This window comes from Cupressus sempervirens, chromosome 8, assembly GCF_028749045.1.
Source record: "Cupressus sempervirens isolate cs-2001-9-10 chromosome 8, ASM2874904v1, whole genome shotgun sequence".
NCBI lineage: Eukaryota > Viridiplantae > Streptophyta > Pinopsida > Cupressales > Cupressaceae > Cupressus > Cupressus sempervirens.
In genome coordinates, this window is record NC_143125.1 from 734,225,163 (window position 1) to 734,238,996 (window position 13,834).

General features: G+C 31.9%; 1 pseudogene; it reads left to right on the plus strand.

The window, feature by feature from the left end:
* The first annotated feature begins 10,427 nt into the window (after positions 1-10,427).
* LOC149544523 (uncharacterized) lies at positions 10,428-13,193 on the plus strand (annotated as a pseudogene).
* Positions 13,194-13,834: the final 641 nt, after the last annotated feature.

Consider the following 13,834-nt stretch of genomic DNA (forward strand, 5'->3'; position numbering starts at 1 on the left):
TGCATTAGGTTCTGGGAGGATGTATACATCAAGAAATATTTCTTTGATATCATATATCACTTGTCTTTACTTATGCTCCCTTCTAAGTAACTCTTTATTCTTCTTCCTTGCTAGAGCTTCTTGCAATATGCTTAGATGTTCTATGGTGATTGTTGCAAGATCAAACTTTGAAAGTTCAATCATCTCATCTAAGTTGACATCTCCATAAGATGCGCCTTCTTCAACCTTAGATGTATCAGGACTAGGCCTTGATGACTACAATGGTGTAACATCTACACTCAGCCATTGAAGATTTTGACTAGGAATAGGAGATGTAGAGATTGGTAAAGTAACCAATGTCTAAATTGCTATATTTTCCTATGGTTTTGTAGTCAAAATTAACTCTTCAATCATATCCTTATTCTTCTTTGTTTTATCTTCTTCACCTTGTTTCTATGAGTTTGGTGCAGGATCACCTTCTTGGCATATATGGACTTGTGTCCCATCCTTTTCAACTATCAATACTTCTTGTACTACAACATTTGGCACCAATGTGCTAGAATTTGATGTCATCGTGTCCTTTCTTTGGTATACCACAATGGACATTGAAACATTAGTGTTAGTGGTGATACCCTATCATGCTTTTGAACTTCTTGTCTCTATAGATGAAAGGGGAACACTAGATGTGTAAGTTCTATTTCTCTCCTATTGATACTTTATCAATTTTATTTGTACTTACTAATCTAGTATTAGTGCAAAGTTTAGTAGCTAAAATTCAATCCTATAGAATCCTCTTCAAATCATCCTCTATTAAAGGATTAATTTTATTCATAGTGTTATCAGAAACACACTTTATCTTCATAGCTTCTCGTTGACTTGCTTGCTCAACGTGAGGGGTATTGTCACTTGGCATATGTACCTTTGGTACATTTTGATCTTGTTGCTACTCTTTGTTAGTTGTATCCAATGCATCTATTTCTTTTTCTATGCCTCCCTCATGTACAACTTTGATAGATCCAACCTTTCAAGATTTTGACTAGGAATAGGAGATGTAGAGATTGGTAGAGTAACCAATGTTTGAATTCCTATCTATCCTATGGTTTTCTAGTAAAAAAATGACTCTTTAGTCATATCCTTATCCTTCTTTGTTTTATCTTCTTCACCTTTTATCTATGAATTCAGGGAAAGACTACCTTCTTGACCTATATGGACCTGTATCCCATCCTTCTCAACTGTCAATACTTCATTCATTGATACATTTGGGAAAAATGTACTAGAATTTGATGTCATCATGTCCTTTCTTTAGTATACCAAAATGGGCATTGAAACATGAGTGTTAGTGGTGACACCATGTTGTCCTTCTAGACCTCTTATCTCTATTAATTTCATCTATACTTACTAATATAGTATTACTGCAAAGTTTAGTAGCTAAATTTGATTCCTGTAGAATCCTCTTCAAATCATCCTCTATCAAAGGATTGATGTTATGCATAGTGTTATCAAAAACACAATTTATCTTCATGGTTTCTTGTTGACTTGTTTGTTCCACATGAGGGGGGCTAGCACTCAACATATATACCTCTAGCACATTCTGATCTTCCTATTGCTCTTCTTCAGTTGTAGCCAATGCATCTATTTCTTTTTGTATGCCTCCCTCATGTCCAAATTTTATAGATCCATCCTTTGTAATCTCCACTACATCTTGGTCATCTTTTTCCTCACCTACCTCCTCAAGTTCTTTCTCAATTGGCTTTTCTATCTATAACCCACAAATAACTTTCCATATTTGGGTTCTCTGTTTGACAACTTCCTTAATATTATTCTACAAAATGTTGAAGACTCTATATTTGGGAGAAAAAATACCCTTGTATTTGTTAATGACCTTATTCATAGATGACTTGTCCAATCCTATCATTACTCTTGTAAGAGTAGTCTCCCTTATATTTCTTTCAATAGTTAAATTGTATTGCCACCTTTGCTCAACTTTTTCATATAGACTTTTGGGTCAAGAGCTAGCAAGCTCAATAGGAGTATTTTTTTAATATGGCCATTACCTTTTATATAGATTCCCCCGCCATATTCATTTCTATCTTTCCTATTTTGTCAAACTCAACATGTGTGAACCTTGAAAAATCTACAATGTTCTTAATGTTATCACACAAATTGTCTATATTAGAAGAGGGAATATGGCTTATGACTTGGAATTAATTGTTGTCATCTAACTTGATCCTCTCCTCATCTAATTCATCTAGAGCTATATACCTCCTCCTCTCTAGCTAATCTTGCTAACTCTACTCTATAATATTAGTTTGGTGCAGGAGTTCCCACAATAAATTGTGACTCATCAAAGTCCTAAGAACACCTAGAATAGGTTAGATCGATCAATTAGACATCTAGACCAAATTGGTCTAGATAATTGAGTTTCTTTTCTACCGAAATTTTTGACCACCAAATTAAATAGTTTAGATTGGTTGAAATTTAGAAGGCAAAAATTTCTTTTTTATACATCTAAGCCCTGTGTTGGTCAAAATTTCAACCAACACATGTAGGTCGAAATGGGTTGGTCAAAATTTTGACCAACATGGGGAGATGCTAAAAAAGCGCATTTTGTATTTGTTGTTTTTCCCACATGCGGGATCATTTGTATTTTGTTGGAGGTGAAAACTTGATGTGCTCACTAGACAAAAAAACTTAATGCCCTAGTTCTGTTATAGCTTGCTCACGGTTTTTCCCTATCTTGCTAGCTTGCTGATACATTTGGTGAATTTGGTTGCTCATCAAAAAATTTCTACAGAACAAGAAGGAAAATGGGTGCGAATAATTTTGGTAATGCTCGATATATGTGATCTTAAGAGGTAGAAAAATTGAAAGTCATATCTGAACACCATTCAAACAATCTGTTGTCAAATTATTAAGATCTTGTGATCCAACAAGCTTGTAGACATTCAAGTTTTTGATTCTTCACTCTCATCATATCATTCCAGATTGCTTATCAAGTAGAGTATTAGAAAATGGGCTACTCGTATCTGCTTCAACATTTTTTAGAAGATCCAAATGTTTGTTTCAGCTCTCAAATGCCTTGCTCTCAATGCAGACTCTCTGCAACCCTCTGCTCATTCGCAGGCCGAATCTGTGGTGCGATCAATGTAGGAGCTTATACATGATTATGTGTGGGAGCCTATCATTATTGATAGGAACACTCCAGGTGGGCATTTAAAAATTAAAGAATTGTTTCTCATGTAAATTCAAAAATTATTTAAACTGTCACCTCTGTTGAGAATCATTTAAAGTGTCCTCTAGTTGTTGTAATTAACTCATTAATACCCTTTAGTTTGATGTGAGAATTCACTAAAAATTAGATATAGATTGGGTGCAACTATTTTTTTTAGGGGTTGAAATACAAAGGCTCTAGATTAAGATACAAAGTCTTTCAAATATTTGAACCCAGACCTTTTTAAGATAGTCTAACTAGTTTAGTGCTTGAATTCATTTTAATGGATAGGTAAACAAGATATTTTCAACAAACACATGAACTCAAATTTGGTTGTATTGTTTTCTTCAGTGCCATGGAGCAGAACTGGTTTTGCAAAGTTTATTAAGGATGAAAAGTCTTGCATGGATTTTTTTTCATTATTAGATGAACAATTAATGGAGCTTTTCAGCTTTAAGTTTAGGTTTGTAATTAAAACCTTTGGATCTTGTGATATTCATTTTGGTTGGATTGACATTCCTCCAATTTTTTTCTCAAATGAGAGATTGTCCAAATGAAATAAGTCAGGGAAAAATCTTTGAAGTATTCTAAAAATTAGGATGGAGCTTTACATCTATGTTGTTATTTTGGCTTCAAGATTTATGCCCTTTTCCCTAATCTAGCCTACACTTGTGTATCTTATCATTTCTTCACCACAATGTAGCACTCTAGAAGAAGTGGATCTAGAGTTGCAAGATGTTGATGGAAAAGCTTTGGTGTGTAGAACTTGTGAAGTTCAATGGATTGATCTCACTCAGGTCAAAACTCTGAATTTACCTAAAGATGAAAACTTTTAGATGGGAGGAATTGATTTTTCTCTATCGATTCAAAAAAATTTGGGAAAAAATTGTAGTGGTGGTCACATGAAAATTCATGTTTTTTTTCCTTTTCTAAAGGAGAAATTCCTAAATTTGAGAAGTATCATTTCTAGTTGTGTTTTGCTTTCTGGGATTTCTGGTAAGAAGAAATATAAAATAGATCATAATCATGAGCAAAATGAACCTATAGGAAATGTTTTCAAGGAAAAAATGGATAGTGACTTACTCGGTGATGAAGTGCTTATGAGATTACAACAAAAAAGTGGGGAATTCAAGTGTGGAAAGCCTACTTGGCAGCTACTTTTGGTGTTTCTTGCATGCTAGAACTTTGTGGCATTGGTTAACATTTCTAACAAAAATAAGCATTCTTTTGATGTTTTTCTTGAGCCTTTGACTGTGCACATGACTCTTCTTCATGTTTTGGGAAGTAAATTTTCATTTAAATCTAACATACCACCTAAGGACACTATTTTTGGAGGAGATTGTTGTAAACTAGTTTGCACTAAAACCGTTGAAACTGAACCAGTGGAACCTAACCTCAAAGGAAAAGTTAATGATAACTCATCTAATGCTTGTGAAAGAAGTGAGATGGAAGTTAATTTGGTTTCTAATAAATCCTTTCCCTGTGAGTGGGAACAAGCATCAACTAGTTTGTGTTTTGATATGCACAAAGAGTATGTTCCCCTAGAGCTAGTTAATAACAAAAATAGTAGGGAACATAAGTCCTCAAAGATAAGTCTTCACCTTCAATGTAATACTTGCAAATCCTTGTATTCTGCAATTGCTAGGGGTTGAAGTAAAAAAACCTTAGATGTAATTCTAGCCAAAAAATTGGAGGATATGTATTTTAAGGATAGTTGCAGAAAATCAAAAAAATTAATATTTTTGAGTCACTGGATGAAGAAAATATCAAAGAATTTAGATATAGGCTAGGCCTTTGACAATTTATTCAATCACATGGCTTTGAATTCATTTCTCATGGAGAAAAATAACACAACTACAGATCTAGTTTTCAAGAAAGCACAAAAACCTTTGGTAAATTGTGAACAATTTTGTCCTATATACACATTTTTACCATCTATTTCAAATGCTTCTTCATCTACTGAGGATGGAAATTGTGATTCAGAAACTGTTGAGTTAGATAATGAAAAAACATTCACTGAATCATTGAATGAAAAAATGCAACATGGCCTTTCTATCAAAGACATTGATTTGAGAGGTCTAGTGCAATGCCTTATAGATGTTGTCATTCCAACATCCACTTGCCATGAAGTGATGAAGTTGATTTTGAAAAAACCTAAGGAATTGGAAATCAAGTATAAAGATTTCGCACTTCCATTATCTACCCACCTTAGCAATTCTAAATTTTCTTCTCTATACACTTCTAAGGACAAGGTTAGAGAGTATCCCTTTTTTTTGTCCTTTGTATTTAGACTTTTACATACACATTTCTTTGAAAGCTCATTAAAAAAATTATTGAAATTCTTCACTAAAGAATAGACATGAATTACAAGTATTATTTCACATGTAAATACTTGCCTCAAAGATTGCTGGGAGAATTGAAGAGAAAACAAAGAATAAATTAATAAAAGAAATCTACAAACTTCTAGAAAACATCCAATTTAATTTTCCAGGAGGAATATTTGGTGGGGAAAACCTAATTAAGTTTGCAAATAGAGTTATTGCATCTAGGTAACTATCTAACTTATTAATAGACTATGTCTAATAAATTTAATATCTGATAACACTTAAATTTATCATACGTTCATATAAGCCATGCCCTGTTTTTGCAGGTATATTAACCAACTGGACATGGTGATTAAAAAAGTATATAAGGATATAGAATTTTATGTATATGATGATTCACGGGATATCTTCAATTCTATGTCCATTGAGGATAAAGATGTTGATATGCAAAAAAATGAGTCTGATGTAGGGGCTTCTTCTCAAAATGATGTCATGGCTACTAATGGTGGGAAAGGGAGAAATACAAGCTAGATAGGATAGTTATATCATTAGATGTCTGCCATTTATGATGATCATCATTCTCTAAAATTGCCACAAGTTGAAAGGGTTTCAAGAAAACACAAGGGAAATGATTATGAATGTAGACTTAAGAAAGTCGAAGAAAATAGGGAGCGTGCACGTATATTTTCACATTTCACAAGTAGAGCTTGAGATTTGCAATGTGTGTGGGCATCAAAACATGCTAGCCATATGATTAGGAAGCAACCTAATAGCCAAGTAAATCAACTAAATAAGAAACATGTAAATGTTCATAAAGATGATGTGATATATGAGATTGCAATGAGATCTTCAAAGTTGAGAAAATGCAAAGATGGGAGAGAAGTCAGGGTTGAACAGAAGGCAATGAAAGCTACTATTGATTTTATTGATGAGACACCATATCCAAGAGAAAATAAAAATTCAAAGGCTACTTTAGATGTTGTTCATGAGACTCCATATCTAGTCTCTAAATTACAAAATCAAATGTCAAGAGTCAGACAAATGTTGGTTATTAATCCTGATTCAAGGATAGCTCTTGAATATGGGGTAGCTGGCACAGACTCAAAATTAGGACTTATTTCAAGAGAATTATTTGAAAATGAAAAATCTATTAAAAGAAATGCTTTTACCATTTGCAATATCTCTAGTTTTGATCCTATGGAAAATTCTAACTCATGCTAAGTATATTCCCAATTTATGTCTATGAAATAGGGTTTTTTAGGCCCTCAGAGAGGTCTTTGATTATAAAAGAGGTAAATATTAAGATATGGAAAGTCAAAATTCATTTCTTCCATGTTAAGTAGTATAATTGTTATCCCTATTTACTTACACTAATTTATAATGGGAAACATATAATTATTTTAGAGACAAAATGACCACAAATTGTCAAAACTTCAGTGTTTTACCTACAAATTTTATTAAAAGGTTTCATTTCTAAACTAGAACTGCTGTTGTAGAGAGTTTCACAACTATCTAAGCCCAATTAAACCAAATCTCCTAGCCCTTTTCTCTTGCTCTCCTCTACCCTTAATAGTAGTAGCATAGGAGATTCAATGTCTACTATATGAAAAATGAAAATACTCAAAAAATGATTTTGATCTTGGATTAATACGTGAATGTTCTTTAGAATTCTCATCTACTATTAACTTAATAAGATTTACAACCATTGTATACCTATACTAGTTCTTAGATTTTTCTTCTATGATTTTGCATCTTATCTTGTTTCTCTTTTACTTGTTATGCTTCTTTTGAGATAGACTTCATTTTAATAGACTTGGCTTTTAAACTTTCTCCTAATGCACTGGTGTATCTTATCTATTCTCTGTCTTGGGTCCACTCAGTGGTTGTAGATTGCATGGAAGATGACAATAAATGAGATGGAAAGATGTAATCACTACACTTATCTCAGAGCTCCAAATGGTTGATTTAAGAATTCTAACAATCACAGGTTGCAAAAGAATTGTTGTAAACTCTAGAGACTGAAGTTCATGTTAAGTTTCCTTCATGTAGTCATAAAAAACCAACCATTTTGAGTACTAATTATACTCAAAATAACTTATGTGAATGTTGAATCTATATATACTAAAACCTGATGTTCAGATTGTATGAATAAGTATTTTCTCATTTAATAACTAGTAAACTCTCCTTCACTATTCTGATTCATTTGTTTAATGTGTCAAAGTGCCTTGATGTGGTGTGTTGGTGTGGATGCTTCCACTTAGCAAGTTCATCTTTGGATGCTATTTCTTTTAATTTTTTTATTATTGCATGCCATTTGTATTTGATATAGTGACATGTGCATTTCACATTGACCTATGACCTGCTAGAAGATGATATTCTATTATGTTTTCTATGAACAATCTACAAGATCATTGGCTAATAGTTTATAAATCACTAATTTCATCAATTAACTCAAAAAAAATTGGAAGTGAGGCATATGATATATATTTTAGTCAATAGTCTTTGTGTGGGAGCAAAGCTCCTATAAAATAGTTAGCCTTTGCCATTATTTATTTTCTGAACAATTTTTATGTCAATCTCCCTTTAACTATTTTTACCTTATTTTTATCTCCTATTTATTTAGTTTTATTGGCTATTATAGATTACTTTATAGGTTTTTTTATTACCTTTGCATCAGAGATGTAGTAGACATATTTAACCTAACTATCTGAAATTACTATATAGAGAGAACTGTAGCAAAAGGTTGTTCTATTTTTTTTGGAAAGAAACCCATTGATTGCAACCAATTTTTGCAGGTATGTTCCTTTATATATTGATTGTGGTTTTGATTTTTTTAAACTATGGACATCATTAACATTGCAGAAATGTTTTAATTTATTTATTTGGGTAGTGTGTTAGCGACTCTTACAGTTTATGCACTACGTCCGACTAGGTTATTGGACTTTGTCCTTTTGTTGATCTTTTCTTGAGATGCAAAACACATGATAGTGAAGTAGGAAGTGAAATATCATTCCCTAAGACATAGAATTTCATAAAGATTTTAAGCATCATTTCCACAATTACCTTCAGGGGCTAAATTTATCAAAGAATTACCTTTAGGGTTTGAATTTGTCAAAGAATAACAGGTAGGCATCATTATATCTAAATCTTCACATTGTGGACAAAATTGTGATTTCTATTTTTGAGTATGATAGTAACATTTATGCAAATATTCTAAAACCTTAAAATTTTTAGAACAAAACCTCAATAATTCCTTGGGTATACTGCGAGAATCTAAATTTTTTAAAAGGATGGTATACTACCTACAATCTATTGCACACTCTTGTACTTTGGATAGTTGACCTGCAAAACCATAGGGAAAATAATAGTTAGGGAATAATGGTGGGTTCATACTAGATTTAGGGCATGATTAGTGCTTTAAAATATATTTAGTTCATCAAATAGTCATTTTGAATGGTTGAGCATGCATGGATTGAAGTAGAAATGAATGAACATGCTCTCAATTTCATCTCTTTACCAATTAATTACTCATGTTAAAACTACTTCCCTCTTTCACTGACCAATGTAGAATTATGGTCTATAATAGATGAGTAGACAATTTGTTCTTTTATGGCAATGGATGCATAGAAAAAGATATATAGATAGAAGGGTGCAGGGACAGTGATATCACATAGATTCAAGGTACATAAATACATGAATATGATTTTCAGTACACAATATTCAATGTAGTTGTTAAAAAATGATATATGGAGAAGGTTATATAATCCCAAAGATCTAGGTTATGTGGTCTAGTGTAGAGATATTATGTGTAATTATTGTTACCACAAGAAAGTGGGTATAGTGGTAGAGTCATCCTCACTATACACTAGTCTTCTGGTGCCTATGGCTCCAAATATATTACATCTTAGCATTCTATGGGACTTAGAGGATCAAAGTTGGCCTATAAGTTTTCCTATCTAGAATTAGAAATTTTAAGGTTCTATGCACGAAGCACAACTTGTGGATTTTATGCCTTTTCATAAAGTTTGATGCTATACTGTGGTTTACTCAACACTATTGTTTACTCAGATAATATGAATTGTTTCTTTAAATTATAGTCATATGAAATCACTAATAAATAAATATGGATCAGATTGCTAGATTGTTGTTTGGAATTATTTTACTACTTTTTAAAAATGTATTTTCAATTCTTTTATTATATTGCTTTTATCGTTTTCTTTTCTTGTCTTTCATGGTTATTTTCTATCCAAGTTTTTAGGACTTTTACTAAAATAGAGGATTTCTCTCACAATTTCTTAAGATAACACATTTTAGTGTAAGTTATTATATTGTTCCCTACTAGTAATGGCCTCAAGTTCTCTTTGCTTACAATAATTAATAACATGTATTGTGCTTTGTAGACTTATGACGTTAATAAAGATGTGAAGTAGGGGTGTAATAGCCTTGTAGATTAGGCTTTGGTCATTATTGAAGAAATTATTTTGTCAAATAGATATAAGTAACCATTGTAGCTCATAGTTTGATATCACCACACATAACTTAATGTTGATATCAATATGTTTTAATAGTTGAAGCAACCATGTGTTAATTGGATATTGCATTAATATTGGTACCAAGTAGTACTAAAAATTTCTTGTATTAAAATGATAAGCTAATTATAATCTAGATTCTTAGTCAAGGCAGAGGATGGATATGATCTCTAGGACTTAATACTTAGGATAGTTGATATGGTGAAAGTAAAACTGCATTGATGATCATCAGATATCTTAAGGTTGAATTGAGGGTTGGAAGTAGGTTATCTTTTATTGATTATTGACTCCTATTAAATCTATTAATTGAGGCTCCCAACCAAGGACATGAAAAAACCACCATGCTTCCAATCAATGCTTCAAATCTACTACAATAGCTACAATATGCAGGGTCTAAAGCTAGAAGTGATTATAGATCTTGTTGCACAATCCCATACTTACAAGCAGTGCATGATGCATCTTGTCAATACAACTTCGTAAGTTACATTTTCTATTTATGATTTTCATTTGGAATCCATTGTTTTAGTTCTGAGATGAATTTGGTAAAATTATTTTTGAAATGAGTGAAAACTCTAAAATATTGGGATGTCCTTTGTAAGTTATTATGTTGAAACATTGTAATCATTTTAAGTGCTAACTTCCATTGGAGACACCAATTCTAGTTTGGGTAATAGGGTCTAGTAGATAGATTTGTTAAAAAATTGGGATTCAATTCATTTTGGATTCTACATAATTTCATCTGAAAAATTAAATTGCTGTGAAAAAAAATGCTACCTTAATGTGAATGCCAAACTTATTGTAATGATAGATATTTATTGTACAATGTTTAAACAATAAAAATAGTAATCAGCATCATAATGGTCTTTAGAAGATTATCATGGGTAAAATGATATTTTCCTTAGTGTTTAAAATATTTTTCTTTCAGTAAAAACTTTATTGTACTTGATTGAGCATATGTGGCACACTCTACTCTTGATCTTATGTTTGATTTATCATCTAACTTATAAAGTTCATTGCTCTACTATATTTGTATTGTTGTGCAGAGGGGTGTTTGTTATAATTTTGTATTGTTTCCTTATACCTTTCACCTTTTGGTGCCTAAACTGTCAAGCCAAAATAAATAAATAAATAAATAAGATGTCAAATTAAAATTTGGCACAAGAGCTTTTACATAATTAACATTGAAAAAACTAATTTATTGTCAAGGTAATCAATCTGCGAAAAGGTCATGTAATTTGCCAAGGTAAAAGCATTTCAAATTAGAGTAACTGATTTTCATAGTTATGCCTAATGGAAATGCAAGACACAGTTCAGTTGCTTCGGTGTAACAACCTAAAAAATTGGGGTAGTGTTGAATGTGTGTGTTGTAAGTTTTATGCAACTTTTGCATGGGGCTACATAAACCAACACCACCAAAGTGGCAGAAGATGACATAGATGTGGAAGAAATCCTGGAAGGCAACCAAACCAAAGTTTCAACCAATATCTTCAAATTAGGTTTCTTCAATGTAGAAGGCACCAAAAACTGGTACATAGGCATCTGTTATGCCAATTTCTAGAGGAGGAAGTTGCTTGGACAGTTAATGTGGACCACCCATTGAGGTTTGTAGAATAGAGGGGCTGTTTGGTATGACCCATTTGATAGGACCCTAGGAATCTCCATGGTTGAACTGACCAAGAATCTAGGTGTACAGGCTAACATACCATTAATATAGTTTTTAATGCTTCTAACTAGCAATAAAGCATGTTTTATTAGCCCATTATCTAGCTAGTTCACCTTTATTTCAAATTTAATGTAGGGATGAGGAGCTTCTTGGTTAGGGTCTTGCATTAAATGATGAATTGGATCATGTGCTAGGGAAACCTGACTCCATTACTATAGGGTCTCTTATTACGTGAAAAAGAACATCAACTCATGCAACTCCTCTTGTCAGTGTCAACCATAAGGAATATGAGATTGAGGATAATTTAACACAACTAGCTTGTATGTAGCTTATATATGGATGGCTAGTTCTTATAGAAATGTGATTGTTGATTTAATCAATTGGTAATTTAGTATTTTTTAAAGTGTCTATAGAAGCTTTTCCAAGATGTTTCTTAAAAATGTCATGGGTTTGTGTCATTTTTAAATAATGTAGTTACTCATCAAATTCTTTCAACTAGTTCCTTTCATCTATTAAATCCATGTACCATGATTTGACAAGCTTCTATAGAGAAAAATCAACAAAGAAATAATAGTATTTTATGCATTGTAGGTCAAGATCTAGTGCACAAGCTCATTAGTGAGTTGATAACACTAAAAAGAATCAATGAACAGGTCGACTCCTATTGATACCACCACCACCAGGAATTTAAAATATTGATACTCATGGCTAGCAAACTGAGAATACAATGTATTTCCTCAGTGGTGATGCGTACGAGTCACCAACTGCTGCAACTCCACCAACAACTAGCATAGTCAATTAGAAATACACACATTCACCACCAGTATCTCTTTCTTAAAAAACTTTGCCATATCCTTTGAATTCACAATCAAATTCTCCATATCAAAATGGAGGTTACTCTTTAGGGATGTCATCAACACAATAGAATGAATACCAAAAGTTTCCACACCATGTCCCAGAGTCATATTTTGACAAATCTAGCCAGGGTTTGCAATGGTCAAATCTAGTAGGGTAGTCTCATAGTCCACAACAATTAGTTCTTTTATATGGGCCACAATCACAGAATTGAAAGGCATCAACACAAAAGACTTCTGAAAGCCTTCCTCTCTCCTTGGGAAGTGGAGCAATCACAAAATACATCACAAGGTGTAGATAATCTGCAAGGACCTCCCATATATGATAGCAATGTTATATCAGTTATTCCCCCTCCACCAATAAAGCACAATCAGAGACATCAGTTTTGTCAGCAGCAACAAGCTTTGGGTTCTGGCTAGTCTACACATGGTTACAATGAATCAACACATGATAAGTTGATATCAAGGACACAAAACATCTCTATTAATGATGAAACTTACAATGATGCATATCCACAATAATCTTTAACTTCCACCAAACAAGTTAAACTAGAAGATAAGTTGTTTGAAGACCTGGTTGACCTTTCCAAGGCAAAAAGTAAAGCTTCACCCAATAAAAGAAGAACTTTTTAAGAATTAGAGGTTGTTCTCTGGGATGGTTTGTACTACATATCTTCAAGTACCTTGCTACAAGTGATGGTTTAGGTGTAGCATTAGTTTTATTGAAGCCATTGTATAGTCTTTTGTTCAATTGAGGTTTAGTACTCATTATGTTCTATATTATTCCTAGTGCACTGCAATTTAATTTATTTTTGGTTACTTTTATTCTTTGATATGAAATTCCTTTTGAAGATTTGTATATTGAAAAAAACTTATGTTCTTACGTAGAAGGTAAATGATTTTAGTAGTAGTGCCAAAAGATCCATATATGTATAAATATATATATATATATATATATATATATATATATATATATATATATATATATATATATATATATATATATATATATATACATATATATATATATATGTATATATATGTATGTATATGTATATATACATCTGTATATGTATACATATACATACATATATATACATATATATATATATGTATATATATGTATGTATATGTATATATACATCTGTATATGTATACATATATATATATGTATATACATATATACATGTATACATATATATATATATATGTATGTATATATATGTATGTATATGTATATATACATATGTATATGTATACATATACATATATAT